At 45.0% G+C, this 17138-nt stretch overlaps 1 protein-coding gene across 3 annotated transcripts in view; it reads right to left on the bottom strand.

Moving 5' to 3' along the window:
- The window catches only part of LDB1 (LIM domain binding 1), a 61534-nt gene that overhangs the window by 14688 nt on the left and 29708 nt on the right, over window positions 1-17138 (bottom strand). Inside the window, exon 1 of one of the 3 annotated variants that reach the window (XM_028730530.2) lies at window positions 13424-13945. The exons of the other annotated variants lie outside the window; for them this stretch is intronic. The gene's annotated coding sequence lies outside the window, so the exon portion shown is untranslated. Of the gene's footprint in view, window positions 1-13423; window positions 13946-17138 lie in introns of those variants that run through there. 3 annotated transcript variants of the gene reach the window in all.

The raw sequence follows: 17138 nt of genomic DNA, 5'->3' as shown, positions 1-17138 counted from the left end.
TCTGGATTCCATTTCACTCGTGTGTACTTCGAACTCAGTCTAAAGCATTTGGAACAGGTACTACCTGCTGTTCCAAGATCTCAGGAGAGGGGTCCCCAAAACAATTCATCCTGGAAGGCATCTCTCTAACCTCCACTGCCCCCTTCCCAGAATATACCATCCCTCCAATCATACCCCCTGACTTACGTTCCAACAAATCTCAGAGCTTCATACACAGGAAGGGAGAGCATGAAGGACCCTCTGGGTGACCTTTCTGTTGCTGTGGTGATGGAAAAATCACCGAGGCAACCACCCTGCTCCTCCCCTCTCAGCATCCCTTGACAGGCACCATCTGCTGCTGGTGAGTAATGGAGTTTCCCTGGCTGGCTGGCTGGCTGGCTGCACATCTGGCTTGGTCCAGCTTGACCAAGGGTTCTTAGTGCCTAGACCTGCACACTCCAAATGTCTGAGTTCTTTTTAACTCTAGCATGTGGACCACCAATCCTGAAACATTCGGGCTTCCTGGCAGTCAATGTAAACTGCCCAAAATGCTTGTTTGTCCCTTCCAGGTAAGCCAACAAATCATCTGCAAGCTGTGCAAGGACAATGTGCCTGCACTCACCTGTAATGCTAAGCCTCCAGTACACCTGCATGGAGGAGACTGGAAGCTTCCACTCCCATTTTAAATTGACCACAATTTAGTGTTACACCTGAACCCTAAAATGCAGGTAATCTATAGTTCCAGAAACTATAGTTTCTGGAAACATGGCAGCTTTGTAAACAAAAAAAGAGTTTGAGGCTGGCTTGTTTAAACAAACTATCATTAAAGAGGTTGATGTATTTAGAGATTTTATACTCCACACGATCCCACTATTTCAACAAATACAAGACCATCCCCTTGATGCAAAAACCTCATTTGGAAACCATAGAATAACCATAGACTGAAAATTAACTACAGTGGTACCTTGGGTTAAGAACTTAATTCATTCTGGAGGTCTGTTCTTAACCTGAAACTGTTCTTAACCTTAAGACCACTTTAGCTAATGGGGCCTCCCGCTGCCGCCGGAGCACGATTTCTGTTCTCATCCTGAAGCAAAGTTCTTAACCCGAGGTACTATTTCTGGGTTAGTGGAGTCTGTAAACTGAAGTGTCTGTAACCTGAAGCGTCTGTAACCCGAGGTACCACTGTACACCTTGCTGGGCTGAGACACCACGACAAACTGTGGTTAAGTCTAAAATGGAAGGAAAAGCTTCCAATCTCCTCTCCATGGCTAAACCAGAGAAGGGAGGGGGAAGGCACATGAGCTCAAGACTCACTCCACATGCACAGCCAGTGGAGAAGCATCTCTGTGCAGCTGCATCCAGAACTGTGCCGAAGGAAGTCTGAAAAGGGAGGTATTTAAAATGGGATCAACCTAGAGCCTGTCTGCCATATGCTGAAAGCTCCACATGGGGAAAGGATTTCTGTCAGCAGCAGGAAAAAGCTAGTCAGAGTTCACAAGATCAGGCTACCCAAAGGGACATCTAACACTCCTTACACGAAGCAGCTTAATTACACCAAAACCATCCATTTCAGAGATTTGCATGGCACTTTAGCTTTCCTTGCAAACTCACTGCAAGCTCCTCCAAGACAAAGTCTGCTCTCAATATTTAAATTAAACTCCAACAAGCTGCATAAAAAAAGAGGAGGGGAGGAAACAGTTCCCACACCTTGGGAGCAGCCCATTTTTAGGCAACCTTCATGACACTTCACAACCTTCATTAAACTAAAGCGCCCCCTCCATGCCTTGCACCCCGTGCATACTGGATTGGTAAAGCCCACTTTGGAGGAGGCCTACTCCCCAGGTGTCCTGAAAGCTGAAGGGACTTCTTATTTGGCCCCATAACTCAAAAAGGAGGCAGAAGCATTGGTCTCCATTGCCTTGCTAGATCAGAACTAAGACCTTCGGTTTCAACATCTTTTTTCCAAAATTCCCTGGACAACTGCCTGTCATCTCTGGAAGCTCAAGATGATGATGACCATCTACTGTTAGACCCCGGCAACTGGTATTCAGGAGGTATACTGGCTATATCACGGCTAAAAGCTGCTGATAGCCTTCCTCTTAAAAACCTTCTGAGCTAGTGGCCATCATTGCCATACCATATCTTGCATTAGTGAATTGCATAAGGTAATTATGCATTGTATGAATAAGCACTGTTCTTTTATCAAATCTGCAGCCAGATCTCCAAAGGTAGGTGCTTTCATGCTGGTTTGGGCAAAGCTAAAACAACCTGACAGATAATTTCATGGCTTACTCATTCACGGCATAGTCAATTGATATGTAGCACACATCAAATATCAGTTAATACATCAGTTAATAAGACTAAGTTTCCGAATGTATATTTCCTCACAGTAGGGGTCTACACTGCTCCTTTAATGCGTGGAACATTTACACAGTAGTTATCAGTAGCCTGGAAAGAGCAATGGCACTGGTATAGGGATATTCAATGGAGATGCCTCCATCCACAAGATAAGCCCAGAACACACTACGTTTTGGAGTGGAAACCACGTCACCAAACACAAAGTATAAAGCAGTCATCATTTGCTTTACCGCATCATCAACTTTAACAGCCTATCACAGTTCAAAGCAAACAAATTTGTCAAATTTCCTTAACTTGCTTAATTGCATTCTGGTTACAAGTGTCAGTATGATGCATTAAAAAAAAAACCTGGCTTCTGAGCTAGAGAAATTTGCATGGAGATAACTAGTAGTATGCTAACAGCCAAAAGCTCTCTCAAAGACCTTGGGGTTTTCCCCCAATTCTTTTCTCACAGTTGCATTAGAAAGGGACCAAGACCTCTTCTTACTTCTGTGCTGGCGCTTTCATGTGGACTATATATGGAACAGAACAAAAGTAAAATGATGCGGTAGAATGAACCACTTCAGACTGCAGGGATCACTTTAAAAAAAAAAGTTCCCTATTGGTATTGGTGAGCAAGCAAAAAACCTAGCAAAAGTACAGAGATTATTCAAGCTAGAATCTCTCTCTCTGATGTGCAAGCTCTTTACATGCAGAAGTTCTTTGCATTGGGGGGGAGGGGAGGATTCATAAATGGCATCCCTTGTCCTACAGATGAAGTGATACAGCCTATTCTGCCCTTTTATTTTGAGTCATACATACTTCAGGTCTTTGAAAATTAGGTGTTTTAAATTTCAAGACTAAGGCCTGGTTCAAAGATGTGCAAAAAGCACTTAAGAAAGAAAACAGGGCATCATATGGTCCAGCATCATACCAAAAGGTTCTTAACCCATGTGTTGACCTCAGTTCATGCACCTTTTGAACTCTACAGTTTGGATGGAGGCCACACCATGCGCAAGCACTAGATCTGTGGGGGCAGCATACAAGTTAAGGCCGCTTTAAATCGGACACCAGACTATGGGAAACCTTGCATGTATAAATGTTTTTCACTTGCCTACTGCCTTGTCTAAATCTGGTCTGGGTTTGCGGAGGTGTTATATGTTAGGACTGACAGCCATGTGCTCTGACGAGAGCCACCTTGAAAGCATACTAGCTGGTAGGCACATCAAAGTTGAAAGTCACTGGCTCAGTTTATTATGCGGTTTTCCAGATGGGTTGAGTCAAGATGCCTCACTGTCCCAGAAGCAAGGATATTACTTTATAAGTTCCACAAAAGAGGTGAGGAACTAAATCCAGCTGGCAGGCAAGACCCTTATCTGAGCAAACTCACAGCAGGCCAGGGGATCAACACAAGGCTCTAGACTCAGAGCAAAAACCCAGAAGGGAGTTTCTGGGAGTGGTATTTTTCCTTCCTGTGCCTTGAATGCTAATTTTTAGGAGTGAAAGATCTGGGCTCCAGCAAGGTCACACTGTGATCTCCAAATCATTATTTCTGGTGGTCCTACAGAATCACACATTCCATGCAGTGGATTCTGTGGGCACAGGACCAGTTTATAAAAACAATACATTCAGTAGCCTTTAAAAGCTCAAACCCCCGTTTTAAATGCAACCAAAATTTACAGACTTCAAGGATCAAGTGCCAGCTACTGACGGTTCACAAAATCCATTGTTGCAAGTTATGAAATTATATGCTTGCCTTGTTAGATTGGTGTATCTGCAATACCTAATCATCCTGGCTGGATGTTTACTACTGTCACTCATCTGCAAGAATTATCACAAAGCAAACAGGATTGTGTGAATTTGCACTCGGCTTCCCTGGAGCACAAAGAAGCATAGCAGTTTCTTTAAGAACAGACTATGTTGGGAGTAGGGATGTTCCAGAAGACAACCTAGAATTGGATCCCAGAGAAAGGGTCATCTAATAGAGAATAGTATTATGTTATCAGGTGTTCGAATAAATGTGTAGTGATAATGGTTTAGCTGAAAGGGAGGGAGGTGTGATGCTGGATGAATTCATCTGGGGATGGACAGCAGAGAGTAGAGGAAAAACCCACACAATGGCTAAGAGCTTCACCTGCTGAACTGTTTGCTGTGAGGGAGGAAAGAGTTTAGCAATGAGGGTTGTTCGGCATCAGCCAGGAAGAAGGTTAGTGCAGAGACTGTGATGAGTTTGGGGATTCTGAAGAGATTACTACTGCAGCTTGGCCATAGGGCAAAGACAAGCAGTAGCACTTGGAATATACTGCACCAGAGAAAACTTAACTGGCTTACATGAAGATGCAAGACAAATGCTTAAAAAGCATTGTGTAACTGAGGAAGCAAAGTTGCTATCCAAGGTTAAAAATGCCAAATGCATGACCTGAACTCTGCTTTCTGCACCAAGGCTCCAGCACACAGCTGGAATGTCACAGGCCAGAAATCACAAAAAAGAGTTAGAGCAATTCCCGAGCACTCTGAGCAGCTGAGCACTTGGCCCTTGATTGGAGACCAAACATATAGCTTTTCCTAGAATAACTGAATTAGGCAGACTAGTGCCAATGAGACAAAGAAAGTAACCCAACACAGCAGCATTCTGGCTCCTACAAAGGGACAGTTTGTGGGGCACAATATCCACGAGCTCCAAAGTTTTGAATAGCCTTTTGGGAAAAGGAAATAGGTTGCTCATGAACTTGAAAGCTTAAAATTACTTGGAACCTAAATATCTTCTAGTCTGGAGTGGAAAACATTTTTTAACCTGAGGGCCAGTGATGGATGCATGTAAAAGTGGACCACTCCACACTTTCACAAGTGCGCTCTCTCGCTTTCTGTACCCCCAGTCATAGGAGAAGCACACATATACCTCCACCTCCTCAGCTGCTCCAGTGCAGATCAGCCGAGAAGACAGATAGACAAATTCCTTGGCAGACCAGGTTAGGTCCCTGGGCAAGGGGTTAGTCACCTCTCTTCTACCCACTGGCAATAGGGTCATCCTGATCAAATTCATTTATGTGTGATTTTGAACTTCACGAAGCATGTACAGCCGTGCATGCAGTAGCTGCTCCTTTCTCCTGGATGTCTGTCAGAGCCCTAACCTGATCACATTTGACAAGCAGCATTCAGAACCTTCATATCTCAGCACACATTTCATGGCTAGAATTAGGAAGGCTCAATACACAGCTGCAACTAGGGAGGCTGCAGAGGAACAGAAGGGAAATTCAAATCAGTGATCATGATGGTGCAAGTTTATATTAGTTACTCCTAAGACCATTTCAGCAGGATGATGTCCTAGTGTGGTTAATGTGCACTACAAAGGGGCCTGACACTGTGGTTGATGGCAGCAATGCTTCTGAATAACAGCTGCTGGAAACTACAGGAGGCAAGAGCGCTCTTGTGCTCAGGTCCTGCTTAGGGTTTCCCACAAACATCTGGTTGACCACTATGAGTACAGGATGCTAGACTAAATGGGTCATTGGCCTGACCCAGCAGGCTTTGCTTATGTTGTTATGACACCCCTTACAGAATCTGCAATACCAAATCCAAAACTAAATTCAGTTCCTGGCATCCCTGTCTGAAATCCTAGACAGCTACCGCTAGTCAGAGCAAATCATTCTGAGCAATATGGACTAATAGTCTGACTCAATATAAGGCAGCTAAGTATGCTCTTCCTATCATACAAAAACCTTGTTTAGTAGTTGTGCGTATTGAGCAGGGGTTGGCAACCTAAGGCCCATGGGGCTCGTCTATCTGGCCCATTGTGACCCTTGCTGCCCCCCACTTTTACTGGTGTGGCGCAGTGTGGGGACTGACTTCCAGGTTGATGGCACCCGTGTGCGTGCGCACAGGCGCTCCTCCGACCCAGATGTGTGCCGGAAATAGCATGTGTGTGGGACAGAGAAGCGCCCATGCGAATGCACACACACTATTTCTGGCACACATCCGGGTCAGAGAAGCGCTGGAAATACCATGTGCGCATGGGCACTCCTCTGATCCGGAAGAGTGGGCCTGCGCACACACTCCGACCCATCCTCCAACAGATGGAGCGTGGACTGGCCCATCATCCAGTAAGCTTGCTGACCCCTGGTATTGAGTATTCTAGCCATTTACAGAGGGAAAACTATGGTAGTCTGTTGCAACAAAAACAAAGAGTTGTGTATGACCTTACAGACTAACAAATTTTACTATGGCATAAGCTTTCATGGACTAGAAAATCAGGTGCTTGGTGCTTTTGTTATCTTTAACACTGTTTTGTGAATGGTAAACTTTGCATACGTTTAAGCTTTAGCCCAGCTGTTACATTTTTGCATTTCATTTCACCATGACTTCGCTGCTTTCTTCTTCCTCTCTCTACCATCAGGTTTATACTGACCTACAAACATAGAATAGCACTTCATGTATCTCAGTGCTTCCCAAACTTGGGTCTCCAGCTGTTTTTGAACTACAGTTTCCACCATCCCTGACTACTGGTTCCGGTAGCTGGGGATGTTGAGCGTTGTAGTCCAAAAGCAGCTGGAGACCCAAGTTTGGGAAACACTGGTGTATCTGATAAAGTGGACCCCAGTCCACAAAAGATGGTGCACATCTTTTAAGGTGCCAGAAGGCTGCTCTTCCCTGGTGCTGTACTCCAACAGAAATACCATGTTGAAAAGGGGGTTATGAAGTTCACTTTCCAACATGAAGTTCTAGATGAGGTTGCACACCCTCTGAAGAATCATGTTTGTAGCCTGAGGGCACTCTTAAATCCATCCTTTTTATCAGAGGTGTAAGTGGTATCTGTGGTGCACAGTGCCTTTCACCAGCTTAGGTTGGCATCCCAGCTACAACCCCATCTAAATGTAGATAAGATGGCTTCACAGATGAATGCCAATGTAAAGGAATGCTAGAAGATGTTAAAAGGCCTTGGAGAACAACTAAGTCTGTCTGGTGGATCAGTGGCTACAAACCATGATGGCCAAGCTCCGCCTCCACAGTTGGTGGCAGTAATACGGAGGGGAGAGTGCTCTTGTGTTTGGGTCCTGCTTGCAGGTTTCCCACAGCATCTGATTGGCCACTGGGAGAACAGGATGTGGACTGGATGGGCCATTGGCCTGATCCTTCTTAGGGTATTGTAAAGACATTAATGTGGGTATCAGGTGAGCCACTCTTGAGAGGCCTTTCACCACTGAAGGGACTCTGCTGAGAAGGTCCTCTTCTTTAGCAACTACTCTTTGTATGTCAGACTGACTCAGGCAAAACAGTTTAGAAGGTCATAATGCATGGATTGATAAATACAGAAGGATGTCTTCTGCCATCTTCCAAAGTCCCGGTCAGTGTAAGGCTTTGCAGGTCAAAACAAACACTTTGAATTGGGCCTGGAAGCAAATGAGGAGCCAGTGAAGGCGAGAAAGGTTGTGATGTTTTATTCTCCTTGTTTGGTATCAGACTTTTATACTGAATTTTCTTGCATTATGCTGTGCTTTAAATTCTGTTTTAAAATCTAATTGCTTCATGGCACCTAAAGAACATCCAGTCTAAGGTGACCAGCAAATGCAAATAATAACTAAAATAATAAATATATTTAAAAGTGGTCTTATGATTGCAGCAGGGATAGAATGGTAAGCAGGACTGGTGCAGATAAATGTTAAGAGAAATATAGAGTTGTGTGGATTGCAATGCATTGGGGAATCTGCAGGCCTCCAGATGTTGTTGAGCTAGAATTCTCATCACTCCTGGCTAGTGGCCATGCTGGCTGCCACCAAGGGGAGTCTAAGAACACCTGAAGGACCACAGGCTCCCCATCCCTGCAATTCACGAAAGGGACTCTCATAACTTATTAACATCTTGGTATCTAAATAATAATAATACAATGTAAGGCAGGAGACATGCCAACAAGGGGGCTGGGATAATTTTATCAAGCTTTGTGGGAGGGGGAAGAGTTTTCTTTAACAAATATTAAAAGTAACGGATGGAAAGTAGAATGCAGTATCAAATGCAAAAGGGTCCAAGTCAAAGTTTCCACAACCACTAGTTTGCTGCAGAGATCCTTCAACTATCATTCTGCAGAAGATCACCTGGGCCTGCAACTTTGGCCTGCCGTGTCTTTGATACACTGAAATTTGTTATCCCAGCATTGCTTCTGGCACTATAAATAGGTGCTTCCTGGCTCCCGTTAAGTTTCCTGGACACTCAGAAGATGTAACGCACCGCAGTGTATAAGGCATAACGTTCCACTAAGAGTTCCAAAACACCAGTATGTGCTCCAACCCTGAGACTGGAGAGCTGAAAGAAGCACACGCGAGTTAAAACTGTCTACTTACAGCTCACCATTTTATCCCTCTTCCCTTGTGTGTCTTGTCTTTTTAGTTTGTAAGTTTGATGGAAGGCCCTCTGTCTTTCTTTCATTTATGTGTTCTGCTTAAGAGACAACAGGACAGAAACACAGCAAATAAAAAAGAGACAAAGAAAGAAGAGGTAGAAGGATTGTGATCTCCCATGCTGCTGTTTTAAGGATCAAAAGCTGGAGAAAATCTTCCCTAAAGTAATGTGCATTACTCCAGATTTTGTCCTACTATCAGTGCTGCCCATTTTGAAGTCTACACTATTTCTGAGGTTATGCATCCACATTTATATCAGTCTGATGCCTCAAACCCTATAATGCAACAGTGTTAAGCCAGGAGAAAAAGGCAAAATTGTGGCCAATTGAAGAGATGGTTATCTATTTCACTAGCTCCACTAGGCTCAGTAGGTCTATCAGCCAGGTAAGTGTTTACAGGATTACAGCCTGCACACTTCAACCAACATTTAAAGCCAAGGTAGAATCCCAAAGTACTCCACTTTGGAATTCTAAATTCTTGGTGCAGAAAGGGTGGTCCTATTTATCTTTTTAAAAGCCACAGGGAGAGAGAAAACAGGCATATTTGATGAAGTACTACAGCACAGCAGATGTGCCAGTGGTTCATGCTTCCAGTATAAAGGCTGAAGAGGGATCATACATATCTCTTCCCATTCCACCCACGGTAAGACACATGAGATGAGCTGGACTACCATCTGGGGCTCATGCCTCTTACCCATGGAATAAGCTGAGCAGCTTCCCTTTTGGAGATTGGCAAGCACATCCATTATTTGCATTCCCAATGCTAGTCAATTGTATGTACATTATTGCCATTTCTTTATAACCTCCAAAAGCTATTCTACATTCCAAATGAATTAACCCTTACATGAGCTGGCCCAAATACTCTTATGGAAAGGAAGAGAGATCTCAAAAAGCAAAATGGAGCATATATACCTCTATACAACTGGAAAGGCCTTGACAAAGAAGTAGAGGAAATAAAAGTGTGAGTTGTGGGCTTTTTAAATTATACTTGTCAGCTTGATCAGCAAAGTGCTGTGCAACCATGAGCCCCCGTGGGTTGGCAGTAGCACAGTGCTTTGGAGAGTGGATGGCATGCCTTAAATCCAGTGCCAAGGACCTGCGGAGTCTGGGCTAGGACTCTCTGCTGTGGAATTCTAAACCAAAATAAAGAAGCACAATGAAAAACCACATTTCCATTAGATCAGTTTCCAAAAGCTACAGAATAGATCTGAATCAGTACTGAGCATGTTCGAGAGATGGTGTGACAGAGCTAAGAAGATACAGCTTTGGGGAACTGATAATCCCTCACCTAATCACTAATGGTTTTGTTTTGCAACACTGAGCTTTGTTGAGGGAGATAGTGGAATCAGCAGGTTTTCCTGTGCAGATCCAGGCTGTGATGTTTAGCCAGCAGGCCCCAATCATACTACAACATAGCCTGCTCTAAACAATAGTTTGAAATCCGGGTGCTCTTACAATCATGTAAAAAATAAATGAAGCTCCCCTTTCCCAAATAAATTCCTACTGGAAAATCTATGGTGCTACTCAATAGCTAGAGAACCCTCTACTTTACATGACAACTAGATAGAGCAACATGGAGAAGCAGCATGCCCACTAGACCTCTTTCTACAACAGGAGACCCTCAAGCAATCTGGAACTGACCAGACAATAAGACAAAGATGATGGGCATAGTCTGTAATTGACAGGAGCTCTTCAACTGCTTGGATTTGAAAAGTTGGGGGGGGGGAATGAACCACTGCATAAGGTGACACAAAAACATAGTAATACAGACAGGAGTATTTTGTCACATGTATAGTATATGCTCAACTTGGGTATATTTGATGGGTGAAATGGAAAATGTTCATGGGATTTCTGGGCAGGAAGGTTTCTCTGACAATCATTCAAAAACACAGGGCACATACCTAAAGTGTGATAGCACTGTTGTGCGAGTCACAGTTACATTTTTAATCTTTAGAGTGCTTTATGATTCTGCACTGTTCCAAGTGAGACACAAAACTCAAACACAGATCCCTGTGCATTCAAAACTTCCCAGCAACAAGAGATTATCCACTGTGGGGAGACCTCTTCAGTTCCTTCATTGATGCTTCCAGAAAAGGAGAGACACCAAAGTATCAGACATCTCCTTTGGCAGTATTAACATAAACATTTTACCAGCATACTCCTCCAAATAAACTCACAACAATTGCCCTGCAAATATGCAGAAAAGATAGAAACGGCTTGTTTATAACAAAGGACTAAGGAGATTAATAAGTTGGCTGTTGACCTATTCTTTGCTTTTCTCAGCCTCCTTAAATGATTCCTACTGACCTGTTTGTACTCCCTACTGGGCTCAGTGCAGATGAAGCACAATACTGTGCTTTACACTGCATGTGGCCAGTCTGTCATGGAGAGGTTGTTGCTTTCCAGCACTGCTTTAGTCATCCCATGTTCAGAATAACTACCCAGATGGGGAAACTTAAACCTTGGAGGACAGATGGTGCCCCTTGAGCAGCTCTTGATTGCAGCCTCTATTCACCAAATCTTCTAGAGAAACTGCACCTCATCCCTTATCTATCTTTCCACAATGTATACTGACATTGTCAACACACAACAGAGGTCCAAAGATTTTTATGATTTGCTGTCAAATAACGCACACACACACATACACACACTTCCCAAAGTCTGGAGACCAAGCACCTAAATAACAAAACCTAAAGTGAATACAATACCCTTGCTACTCTGTTGAAGCAAAAAATGTAAAGTCTTGAGGCACCTTAAAGACTAACCCATTTATTATGGCACAAACTTTCATATACACCACAGAGTTTGGTCCACAAAAAATGTATGCTGTCATAAATGTGTTTAGTCTTTAAGGTGCCACAAGGTAGTCTGTCAAACCTTTAGCTGAGATTTTAACAAATCCTTCTCCCTGTTCTGAGGACTTGCAAGAAACCAAAGGGAGACACTAAACTGGAAATTCAAGTTCTGTAGAGTTGTCTACACTAACAGTGTTAGTGTCTGGTATGCAGGGCCTCTTTGAGGCAAGAGTCTGTAAAGAACTGGACATGTTCTAATTTCAGTACACAGTCCCAAGACACACTAAAGCAGCTGTTCCCGACCTGGTGCCCTCCAATTTTTGCAGATGGGCTATCTCTCCTCTTCTCCCTGCCTATTGATGATGCTGGCTGGGGTTGAGGTTAGCAGTCCAAAACTTCTGGAGGGCACCAGGTTGTAGAAGGCTTCATTTAAGCCTAGTGCAGATGAGAATTCTCTTTCATGAGCTCAACATATCCCCACCTCTTTACCCTGTTCTGAGTCAACCAGCAGCTAGGGTCTAGATTAGAATTAGCCAGTGTGTCTAATGATCCCAAGACAAATGTGCTCTCCACTAGGGAAGGACCACAGTAAATAAACTCATATGGGTACAAGTCGCCGGCTCTTCCAAGTTGAAGACATTGTGTCCAATGCAAATTTTGCCCCCTGGACAGGGTTTGATAGAGCTACAAAGCTTGTTTAGTCTCAAGAATACTAAGAAGAATTACAGAATATGACAGGTTAATTGAAAATACTCCCCACATTTTCCCCAGGAACTACTGTCCTATCCCAAGTCCGAATATTTGTTTGAAACTTAAGAAATGCATAAAAAAGGGGAAGGCTTGGTTAAGAGAGCTTCCACACTGACAGAATCCCAACTCCGACCTACTGGATATGCAAAGGCCACTCCTGTCCAGCTCTAGCCTCGCTGAGCAGCCTGGAAACTGGGAAAACTTATAACTGGTTTTCCAGGGGAAAGAGCTCTCAGCCAAATACAAGCTATTCTGGTTTACCGAAAGAAGCTGGAGCAAGACAGAAGGAAAGGGTCTGAGGCCAGGGAAGGCTGCTGCAGAGTGACAGCAGGAGAACAGCCTCCGGCAAAGAAAAATTAAACGACCCCATCATGCACACTGTGACCCCTAGTGCTGCTTATCTCCAGGGACCTATCCCCCCCCCAAAAAAACCCCCCACTCATTCCCACAATTTCTTCCTAACACTCTGAGATTCTGCCATTCCCCTGTTTTGAAAACAGCAGGCTTGGGAGTTGTAAACTCCACTAAAAAAGAATTCTGGTCTCACTCGTGTCTTGGCGGCCTCCCTTGCCCACTGACCAAACATACACACACATACACACCTTGAAGGAAACTTTATTATCTTTGCTGCTGCTGCTGCTACTAAGCAAAGCCCACAGACCCAGGAAGCCCCCATCTACCCCTTCAGTTCCTTTCCCTTCCCACACCCCCTCTTTCTTAAGGGCCAGCTTGCAACTCTGTTCCGAGGAGAGTAGGGCCTAATGTCACTGCCTGAAGACACCGGGAGCGGGGGGGGGGGGTGTGAGAGAGAGAGGAATCCAGAAGAAAGGAAAAAAACAGGCTGGGAACAAGAAGACCCCCTCGTTGGGAGATCCACCCACCCAAAAGGCAAGCCGGAGTGTTTTCAATCCCTCTGCCTTTCCTGCCCAGCACAGCTCCTTCCCAATCCTCACATGGCTCTGGGAGCGCAGACATGCTCGGATGGAGGAAGCCCTTCGCCGCGCCGCATCCATGCAAGAGCCGTGGCTAGGAAGAAGCCATTGAACCGCCCCCCGCCGCCACCGCCGGCTCCTCCACACACACACCCCGGACCTTTCCCAGGCACCCGGGACGGCCTGGCGGACCTCCCCCGAACTTGATCCGAGCGCGAGCGGCGAGCTCCGAGCCTTACCTGGGGAGAAGTGGCGGAGTGTCGCTGTTGCGGGCGAGGGGCGGGACGGTGGGGTGGGGGGAGAAGTGGGAGACGGCGGCAAGACGGGAACTCAGAACATCCCTGCTGCCCGAGGGTGCTTTACTCCCAGCCAGCCATGGGGAGAGGAGAGAGAAAGTTCAAAATGGAAAGAATAATTGAGAAAAAGGCCAGGAGCCGGGTTGCAACTGGACCAGGCGGGAGCGGAGCGCGGCGGCGGCTGCCGAGAGGCCTAGCGGAGCGAGCGGCCGCCGAAGGAAACAGGAAGGCTTCGGTGAAAAGGAGGAAGCCCGTCCTTTGTCTGCCAGGTTTTCCCTGAACAATGGCTGCTCCTGCTGCTGTCTCAGGCCCTCTGTTGGGGCATGGAGGAGGCTCGGCTCTTGCACACACGCTCGCTCTCGCGCACACGCGCGCACACACACCTCCCTGTGCCTTTCAGAAAGAGGCCCAGAAGCTCCTCTCCAAGGAGGAGGAGGAGGAGGAGGCCTTCCCTCCCCACTCCCACTCCTCTCTCCCCCGCTCCAGGGGCTGCTCTGATCGCATGAAAGAGGGAGGGATCTGCCATGCCTAGGCTGAGAAAAACAAAAGGGAGAGACAGACCCAGACAGAAAGAGGTAAATCCCAGGGAGGGAAGGGGACGCCAGGCAGCCGGAAAGACCAGAGGAGAGAAAGCTGCGGTGGGAGGTGATGCCATCCGCCCTTAAAGATGATGATGGTGAAGAAGAAGAAGAAGAAGAGGGGTGGGTGAAAAGCTCCCCACTCTAAGTAAAGCAGGCTGGGAAGTACCAGGTCTTCTCCCACCATGGAAGAACTCTCGGGCTCTACAGCAAAAACAAAAAAACATAAAAAGGCCAATTCCCCCCACCCCCATCTAAGCGGGATGGAGAGCTTCAAAGCCTGCCTTATTCCTGGTCTTGCAAATATCCCTGGTAGGAAGGAAACTTCGCCACGTTGGGAGGTTTCACTCGTTTCTTCTATCTGCGCAAATCTAGTGCCCAAATCGCTTTAATTCAATGAAAGGGTTGGGGTTGCGTGCTGAAATAGCTTGAAGTGCTTTTTCCTACTGGGTAGTTTGTTGCAAGGACGCACCTAAGAAGCAAAAACCCTTTGCATTTAAGTAGGAGTTACTTCTAAGTAAATTAAACATGCAAAACTGATATTTTGTTACCCACAAACAACCACGACAATAATTACTGGCGGAACTGCATGTGAGGAGATGGGCATTTAACTACTCCAGTTCCTGCTAGCTTGTAGGGTTTGATTTAGAGTAGACCAAAAGCCTAAATTTCTGCGATGCCAGATGCAAAATGTTTATACTGTATCTCAGTGTAATTAGGGCAACTGGGTTGAGACATCCTAGGGCTGTGCAGTCCAAAGCCTTCACTGCAATTCCCAGGATGTGGTGCCTTTTTGTGATATGGGGTCTCTTCTATAGGTAGCCAAAAACAGTTACAGTTATGTCTTCCCTTGCAGCAGGGCTGAATTTGTGTCAAGTTGTTATGAGCAATGGCTAAAACCAGTAGAACTAAACTTGTGTTGTGGCTCACCAAGGACAGCCATGGAACCTAGGGCTCAGTTCCCCCCATCCAACAGAGGAGCCAACAGCTTCACAGTTTGGTTGCTGGGAATGGTGAAAGCCATTCCTTTTGCATCTCTGCATGTCCTCCAGCTGTCAATAGCACAGAACCACTGTCAGGAGAAAAGGATGCAACCTTAGCCCAGGGCTCAGCCTTGAACATGTCATGTAATCATAAATAAGAGTACCTATACTGGCCGCCTGATGAATAACTACATATATTATGAGCACATTTAGAATTCAGTGGAAGGTTTCTAGTGCAGGATAGTGACCTGCAGGCACGTTTGAGCCTTCACATTTCTAATTTTAGAAACACAGTGAATCTATAGCATTGGTCTTTATGTAAGATAGAATTGAACTAAAGCAGGGGTAGGGAACCTGTGTCTTCCAGACATCACTGGACTACAACTCCCATAATCCCACAACAGCTGGAGAGCTACAAGTTCCTCATCATTAGGTCTAATGCCACTGCGTCCCTTTCAGAACTGCCCTAGGATATAGGAACCTTGCAGGTACAGACAAGATGTCTTTCAAACCCTAAATGTTACTAAGCAGGGAAGCATGAAATCCAGTGCTAGCCAGAAACGAGGGACAAAAGGGAGTTTTCAGCACCTGTTCTATGGGCAATATATGTTCTGTAGAATGTAACATCCCAAAATAAGGACACATGGCAGCTTTTGCAAATGAGAACTGATGGACAGAGCTGGCAAAAGACACTTTTTCCTTCAGAACTTTTAATTGCATTTTTTCCTGAAAAAAGTAATAACAACACATTATTGTTTTTAACTTGGAAACTAAACCCCAAGTATGTATCATTTCGTTTTAGAGCAAGCCTTTTTAGCCACTCAGATTGGCTGGTGTTGGTTGGTATTATTTAATTCTCCTGCAATGAAGAGTAATTTTGAGATATATACCATGTAAAAAAGCCAGTAAGATTCAAGGCATAAAATTAGGTGCTTCCTTCAACGGAGCACTGGAAAATAATTGGGGGGGGGGAGTATATAGCTGGTTGTGCAAATGTGCACACATATACAGCTGCAGCTGTACAACTGTTCTAGCACAATAGACTTTTTAAAAGTTACAGGTTTCTAGGTTTGACTGTAATAGAACAAACCCTCAAAATATGGAATGCGTGCCTTCCACATAACTGATGGCTTGCTTTAGCAGCACAAGCATAAATGTACTGGCAGCCTGAACCAGGATTGTCGTATTTTCATCAGATGCTAAAATCAGAAGTCAATAAATACAGCATTTTAAATGCCTGCTACTCATCTGAGCAAGTAAGAAAATAATGGAAGAATACTTCATTCTGCAGAACTCTGGGTAACGTGCAATTGCAACTGCAGCTGAAAGGCTACACATCTGTTTTCTTTTTCATAAAAGGAGTTGGGGCTTGGATTATGTGCTGAAATACGAAATCATACACACACACACAAAACGTAGCTAAAGTGCTGTGTGTCAAACTGCCACTGGGACAAACCAAAGCTCTGCTTTCGGGAACAGCCTAGCGATAGGAATGGTTCTAATTACCAGACTCTAAGCTACAGAATTCAGGTCACAAATTTCCTGAGAATCAAGTTGGTTCTAGTGAGGGTCTAGCAAGGAGATGTGAGTCTCTGCTACATAAAAACAAAGGATCAGTCTTATGTGGTTAGTACATCTAGCACAGTATCCCCTCTCTGACAAGAATCAGCTCCAGATGTACCAGAGGAAGCCTGAAACACTGCAATGAATCAGCATATAACTCCAGCCTTTGCCATTCACTTTTCAGTTATTTCACTCTCCTAAACTGGTGACACCCTCAGCAAGAGGTCCTTGTATGTATTTACAAAATCCTAAACAACTTGGGTCCAGGGTACCTCAGGGATCACCCGAACCCTTATATCCCATTTTGATCACTAACTAAAATAATCTGCAATAACTAAAATAATCTGCAGGAATGTTGTAGATCATTCCCCAAATTGGCGAGGCTCACTTGATTACAAGAAATGGAGCCTTTAGAGTCATCAGCCCAAGCCTGTGGAATATTCTGCCAACAGAGATTCAGCAGGCGCCTTCTGCTTCAACTTTTAAACGCCTGACGAAAACTTTTCTATTCCACCAGGCCTGTGAAGGAAATGA

Source organism: Podarcis muralis, chromosome 6, assembly GCF_964188315.1.
Source record: "Podarcis muralis chromosome 6, rPodMur119.hap1.1, whole genome shotgun sequence".
Lineage (NCBI taxonomy): Eukaryota > Metazoa > Chordata > Lepidosauria > Squamata > Lacertidae > Podarcis > Podarcis muralis.
This window is presented reverse-complemented; position numbering and strand designations above follow the sequence as displayed.